Source organism: Periplaneta americana, chromosome 7, assembly GCF_040183065.1.
Source record: "Periplaneta americana isolate PAMFEO1 chromosome 7, P.americana_PAMFEO1_priV1, whole genome shotgun sequence".
Classification (NCBI taxonomy): domain Eukaryota; kingdom Metazoa; phylum Arthropoda; class Insecta; order Blattodea; family Blattidae; genus Periplaneta; species Periplaneta americana.
In genome coordinates, this window is record NC_091123.1 from 11,084,234 (window position 1) to 11,092,199 (window position 7,966).

Here is a 7,966-nt window from a genome sequence, read left to right on the forward strand (position 1 = left end):
AATATTAAGATAAAAGAAACAAAGTGAAGTTAGTCATTATACATCGTTACGACAGTGACAGAAATCGTTATAAGTTAGAGTATGGTCACTGGTGGGAGTCGAACGCAGTAGCCAACCGTTCTACGACCCATCCGATATATATTTTTATTTTAGTAGGTTATTTTACGACGCTTTATCAACATCTTTGGTTATTTAGCGTCTGAATGAGATGAAGGTGATAATGCCGGTGAAATGAGTCCGGGGTCCAGCACCGAAAGTTACCCAGCATTTGCTCATATTGAGTTGAGGGAAAACCCCGGAAAAAACCTCAACGAGGTAACTTGCCCCGACCGGGAATCGAACCCGGGCCACCTGGTTTCGCGGCCAGACGCGCTAGCCGTTACTCCACAGGTGTGGACCATCCGATATAAGTGAAAGTAAAACAACTGAACTTTGCACAACACAAATAGTTTTCCGAAATGGGATCATAATATAACTGGAACCGACCACGACATAAATGTTGTTAGAAGCGCGAAACAACAAAAATGGCACCTGTACTCAAAAAAGGGATCCGAAGCGATCTCTCCAAGGTACTTCCGTTAAGATTTGATGCTATCTTCGCAAAAATTCCCGTTTAACCTTCTCGATAATGAATTAAATCAGACTTCCTCTAGCTGTTCATAAATTCAATTCGGGATTTTAGCGTCATTTTCCCCCATGTTCACATTTGCAGCATTTACTAGTGCGTATGCATATAAATATGAATTTTGTATAATTTCTATATTATGCACTTGTTGGTTTTACTTTATTTCCGATACTACTTGTCGTTCTTTGAGGAGACTTTCTGTTCAATAATCTCATGTTGTAATTGTGTATAAAATGTGTTTCAATGCCCAACTAATATTGTATTGTGAAGAGTGTCATTCATTATTTTGGTAGTAAACTGTAAGGGAAAGTAATTATTCCTATACATATAGGCCCAGATAAGACATTTCGTGTACAGCATCTAATTTTAAAAAATCTGCTAATATTTTCAAAAGAATTAATAGTGAACCTCACTATTTATACCAGGACGAGAAATTGTATTTCAATAACGTAAATGCAGACGTATACTTCAAACATTTTAATATCGAAAACGAGACTAAAGTTCATATGTATTTAACTAACACAGATTTTAAAGTATTAACTATTGAAGAAATTTATATAGTTTACTAACTTACTACCACAGAAATCAAATAAAACATAAATCTAATCGACATGAATATCGTACTCGAAGACAGAAGTCTACTTTCCCATTAACTGAGCCTAAACGTCATAAACAAATGTATTTTTTTACCTTTTATTTCTGTCAACTATATTCATGTTTTTAATTGAATATCACTGGCTTCTGCCTGATTGTCAATTTATATTAAATGTGTTTTTCTCTCTTTTTTTTTCTTTCTTCTTTTTCTTCTGCTCTTGTATGTTATTTATTGGTTTTAATTAAGTTACTTACTGTATTTAGTAGACTGTCCTTGTAAGTTTTATGTTATTATTATTGGCTAAGACCACACCGTACACGAGCCTGGCTCTTACGGTAGTGGCTAGAAACATTTTTGTTTTCTAATTTTAATTTGTACTCACTAGGTAGTTAAATAAATTAAATTAAACATTACATCAGAGATTTACTATATTCCGGTACCTAAAGTGTGTAGCAGCTTTTATTTCGAATACTGCGCATATTAGACGCCTCATTTCATTTTTGTTGAGTACACGAAATTTAGGAAGTAAAGAAATTCCATAATTCCATCAAGCATTGTCTTTGGTTGTCATTAATATTTAATTCAGCTCCTATGAAAACTGCGTGACGTAGCGACCCGATAGATTTATCGTTGAACAGCTGGTCAGATTCAAGTTACGCCCACTGTCAGAGTTGCTTACCTAGCATAAAGATCGTACTGTTCGTTCACTGACGTTTTAGCCAGTGGAAAGAGGTGGGAGCCAGTGAAGCGTATCGGCACAAGGCACTTAAAAAGCCAAACGCTGTTACAACACGATATTTGAAGAACAGCCTATTTAGAACAGTATTCTATTCTTTACTTGCTCGGTAAAATTAATAGCATAATAATAATAATAATAATAATAAATGTATTTATTCTAGTGGTGTTAAGGTCATCAGGCCTTCTCTTCTACGCCGCCTGAAATATGTACACATACAGCGAAAAAAAAAAACAAACGTTCAAACAAAACAATGTTTACAACGACAGTAACACAATACAAAAAAAAAATATAACGCAGAAACATTAAAAATTTTAAATCTGTATATTATTAAACAAAGCTTAAGGTCTATATTAATATTATTAATCTAAATAACTAAACGAGAAATACAATAATAAGTAATTATACAAAGGTTGTAATCAACACATCTAGTAATTTATTAACAATAAATTTCGTTAGACAAAAAGTGAGTTCCTAACTTCATTTTGAATTTCGGTACCGTCCGGCAGTCCCTAATGTCACTGGGTAGAAAATTCCAAAGACGAAGTAATTATACTGTATAGGAGGATGAATATAATGACGTTCTGTGATGAAGGATAAAAAGAAATGCTTGATTCTGATTCCATGCTGTTATGAGAAACTGAAAACGTGTTGCTACGTGTTTAAGTAGGAGTAGAGGTATGCAAGAGTTTAAATATGGGTACAATTATTATCAATGTATCCAGAAAATTCTTCGTTCCTTCAGGCGAACCCATGTTAGAAGCTTGATATTAATAATACAATTCAAATAGAAACTAACCACATAAAAACCAATAAGCGTAAAACGAGGCGTTGCTCAATTGTCTACAATAATAATAATAATAATAATAATAATAATAATAATAATAACTTTCAATTTGACACTGAATTGCATTATAGAAAATTTAACAGATCATGAAATTAGGAAACAATATGGTTTTACACTTTCCAACGATCTTCAAAGCCTAACTGCTTTCGCATTTGCTGATGATTTGGCTCTCGTTGGAAAAAATTAAAAGTCAGCAAGAGCTCTCACTGATTTGGCTGAAAGTAAATTAGATGAACTACAGTACACAAGTACATTCTCCGTCTCTGTCTCTCAGGGGCAGTAGTTTTAAAACTGTGGAGCGCGACCCTTTAACCGAAATTGGTTTGATAGGGAGATGCAGAAGGCTTCTTAATAATAATAATAATAATAATAATAATAATAATAATAATAATAATAATAATAGTAATAAGTATAAATATTATGATCAGATTACAGCGAATAAAATTAAAAGTCATAAAATATAGAAAAATTTGTTGAGTCAGACGTAAATAATCATGCTCGCTGAGTTTATATAAGTTTTGTAATAGTTTCACTTTTATTGGGGTTAATAAAGTTGTCGAATAACACAAAGGCGCAGTGTGATAAAATTAATTGAATGATAGGCTTAATTTGAAATACTAATTTTCTGTACAAATGAAGTCACATGGCTGTAAATAGTATTATGTCCATGTTGTCAAAGCAGATTCTTGCAACAATAACGGCTATTATATGCCTGCACATTTCATACATAACTCCTTTATAAAACACCCCGTTTGATGCGCTCAAGTCCCGCATAATACGCTGTTTTTTGTGGAATATTTTCGATATAATTTTCAGCAATGTACTGTAACAGCAATGAAACATTTTGGCCATTTTTTCCGGTCAGTTTGTTGTCTTTTAATGCATTGAAGTACCTGTGAGCGTGATTACAATGAGTGTTATACGAAAAGCGCCTTGGAAATCTTACCAAAGCACGATGAAAACTATACTCTTAATCAGAAACAACTGTCTGTTTCATTATAAATCCCATCATCGACATTAAGGACGATAATAAAAAATCGCGACCCAATCACTGCAGCTGCGACGTCAGGAGGATGTAAGCGCAGGAAAGCGAAGTGTGCTAAACATGAGGTCTTGGAGAACACACACACGGCAAACAACTATAAATGAGTATTAAGTATAGAACATATTGAAAATATATCTTTGACGTACAGTACATTAATTACATTATAGAGTAATACGGTATTACCTTTCATGAATCATGTATTTCAATAAAGAAAAGTGCTAATATATATATATTGTATATAATTCAAAATTAGTATACTCGCCTAATATGCGGTCCCGGTTAATACGCGGTTTACAAACGGTCCCTTGAACAGCGTCTTGTCGGAGTTTTACTGTATTAACCCATAAAATTGGAACCACTGGGGGTAGAAATGTGATTTTTCTTTCTGTGTGTTCAGAAAACATTAAACATTCATCATATATACATTCAGGGTCCCTACAATATACCAATTTTCCGAGCGCACTTGTTATTTGATCTTGAGACTCTAATCGGCGAGTCTGTGTGCCCGATGTTGCAACGCAGCACTGCCGCAATTAGCTATCGCCGACACACCTGGGGAGGTTTGAGCGCGACTTGTAGGTCTCATTTCACTTCATGGATGAACTATACACAGTACTGATGATAAATCTGAAACAATTCCTGTAGATATCTGGAAGTTGATTTTCGCGACAAAATTTAACACGTGATCTTAACAAACTCCATTACTGAAGCCTGATAACAAATTTAAGGTTGTGAATGACTATGGGCTCATCTATCCTTTGCAATGCGCTCCACTTGATCAGCTTCCTAATAGTTTCTTTAAAAATCTAGGTAAAGTAATTACAAGTGCTGTCAAAGAAGTTATAGCCTATCTTTTCCTGATGATACACCTAACGACATGCTATATTTATATTCCACTTTCATCTGTTTTGTTTTCTTTTATTTTATTCATTTTTATTTTCATTTTATTTCTATTCTATTTCAATTTATTTATTTTTATTTTACAATATTATATTTTTTATTCATTTTCGTTTCAATTTATTCACTTATATTTATTTCATTTATTTTTATTTTTACCTTTTCTCAATTTTAGTATTAATTTTATTTCAATTTTATACGATTTCTATTCCATTTTATTTTCACTTATTTCATTTTACCTTTTTCTTTTATTTCATTTTCACTTTTTTTTTTAATTTTATTTTTTAAATTTTTATTTTATTTTAATTGTAATTTATTATTATTTTATAATATTTCCTTAGTCATTTTTATTTCTTTCCGTTATCATTTATTTTATTAATTTTTTTACATTATTTTATTTCATTGGTTCAATTATCATTTTTCTATTATCTCTATTTTATTTCTTTTTTTCATATTATTTTTTCATTCCGTTTTAGTTTACGTTTACAATATTTTATTGTTATTTCATTTTTAGTTATATTAATTAGGCTATATTATATTTCAATTTCTTGATTTTAATTCATTTTATCTCATTCATTATTTCATATTAGTTTAATTTTATTATAATTTGGATTATATTCTATTATATTTATTTTATTTTTATTCAATTTATCTTATTTTATATCTATTTTATTGTGTTTTATTCTTATTTTACATCATTTATATTTCATTTTAATTAAATTAATTTATTTCATTTTGTTCTTAATTTATTTTATTTCTATCTGTTTTAATTTACATTTTATTTAATTTCTATTTCATTTTCATTGCATTTCATTTTTATTCTATTTCTAATTTTTTATATACTTTTCGTGTTATTTTTATTGCATTTTTATTTTAGTTTTAATTCTATTCTTATTTCATCTTATTTTATTTCATTTCCTTTTACTTATATTCTTCAGTTTTCACTTATTTTATTTTTTTAAATTAATTTCAATTGAATTATTATTTGCAATTTTATAGTATATTTTAGTTAATTTTCTTTTCTTTTTATTTTAATTAATTTTATTTTATATTAATTTCATTGTATCTTTCTTTTATTTTATATTCTATTTTATACTGCATTTGTTACATGACATTTAAATATATTTTTTGCTTTATTTCATTTTAATTTATTTTATTTCATTTTTATTTTCTTTCATTTTATCTCAATATGAATTTATTTTTATTTTATATTATTTCACACATTATTTTTTATTTTTACGTTATTTCAATTTTTTGTAATTTTATCTCATTTTCATTTCATTTTTAGGCCTACTTCATTTCTTATTTTATATACTACTTATATTTTTAACTCTATTTTTATTATTAATTTTTTATTTTCATTTTATGTTATTATTCTATTTTTCATTTATTTCAATTTTTAAATTTTATTTTATTTCAGTTATATTTGTTATTTTACTTTTCATATTATTTATATTTCATTTTATTTTTAATGTTATTTGGACTTATTTTTTCATTTCCATTTTATTTACATCATTTTTCTTGAAGTTTTATTTTTTGTTTATTTTATTTCATATTATTTATCTCAATTTTGCAATTCTACACTAAATGGAAGGCACACGTAACCATCCAATTTCCACTATTCTGTGTTCCAAAATGCCTGACAGGTGATGTAAACATTGCCTACACAGAGAGAGAGAGAGAGAGAGAGAGAGAGATAATTGTCATTGTTTGAATAGCAATTATACTTCTCTCCTACTCTGCTGGTAATATTTACGTTGCCTGTTCAGACATTATGCAACGAACATAGTTGATGTCAGTTAACCAATGTGATGCTATGTTACCTACACAAAATGCTACATAGTTTATCATGAAGAATGACCTATAGTTCATTAAGTTTATTGGTAATTTGCTAGGAGACGTCGTTGCATTTAGACCACTTTTACACTAAACCTTACCTTAGTGTATACAACGTACACTAAAACACTAACCTAACCTAACGTAATCTGTCACAGATTAAGGAAACGGTTAGGTTAGGTTAGTTTAGGTTTTTAGTATATCTTGCAAAAAACAAATTTTAGGTTTAGTGTAAAAGTGGTCTATATGTAACGACGTTTCCTAGCAAATTACCAGTTTATTACATAGCGACTGAACATTTGAACTTAAGATATTAAAAGTATTACCTGTTACACTGACATTCTTGAGATTTCTTGCCGAACAGGTGCATGGAAAAAACGCCTAAGTAACCTAGACGTTCTTAGACCACAGCTGCTTCCACATGTTCTGCGTACAAATCAACTTTGAGCGACGAATAGGGTGTGCGATGTCTAGATGATAATTTCTCAATAGAAACCAAGGAAAAACTAGGTTTCAAAAAAAATTAATTAAATTCTCAGTTTTCGTTCCTGGAATTCGTGTATACACATGTTGTGGAACAGTTTGAGCAGTGCTGCCAACCAGATTTCTAAAAATCCGCTATGACAGAGTCTAGAAACCGCTAAACGACAGTATTGTCAATGTAAAACGAAATTATTTTGCCACTGAAAGTGCTAAAAATACCCGGTAAAACTATATCAACAATATAAATTTCATAAATTTTGTCCGTTAAACTAATAAAGAAAAAAGACAAACTTAGCGGGAAAACTGTTGGATTGGCGACACTGGTCAGACTAACTGAAGCACATGTGTTTACATTCGTACTATGAAGTCCATTAACCTCACTATTAGATACAGATGGTTCAAACTCTGTATTCCGGGAAGGAATAAAATCAATAGACTTTCCTAATAAAGCCACATGCTGGTTAAGAATATTAATTTTGTCTCGAAGTTCACTTGTACTATGATACTTTGGTGACAAAAAAAATTGAACAATACGAATAGCTATTTTATTAGGATAATTGTTTACTAGACGTACAGCGTTACTACGTTTCATTTTTCATTTACTGTTCTGCCCAAGGACAGGTCTTTCACTGCAAACCCAGCTTTCTCTAATCTTTCCTATTTTCTGCCTTCCTCATGATCCATATATCTTAATGTTGTCTATCATCTAATGTCTTCTGCCCTGAACTCTTCCCCCATTCACCATTCATTCCAGTGCATCCATCTGTAGGCAGTAGCCAATTCCTTTTTATCTTCCTGATCAGTTTCAGCATAATTTTTTCTTCACCCACTCTCTTATTCTGTCTGTCCACTTCACACGTTCCATTCTTCTCCATATCCACATTTCAAATGCGTCTATTCGC

At 30.4% G+C, this 7,966-nt stretch overlaps 1 long non-coding RNA gene across 1 annotated transcript in view; it reads right to left on the reverse strand.

Moving 5' to 3' along the window:
* The window catches only part of LOC138702675 (uncharacterized), a 31,364-nt gene extending 23,639 nt beyond the window's left edge, over positions 1-7,725 (reverse strand). Inside the window, exon 1 of the long non-coding RNA XR_011332854.1 lies at positions 6,908-7,725. This is a non-coding gene — a long non-coding RNA (uncharacterized lncRNA). The remainder of the gene's footprint in view (positions 1-6,907) is intronic.
* Between the last annotated feature and the right edge of the window lie 241 nt (positions 7,726-7,966).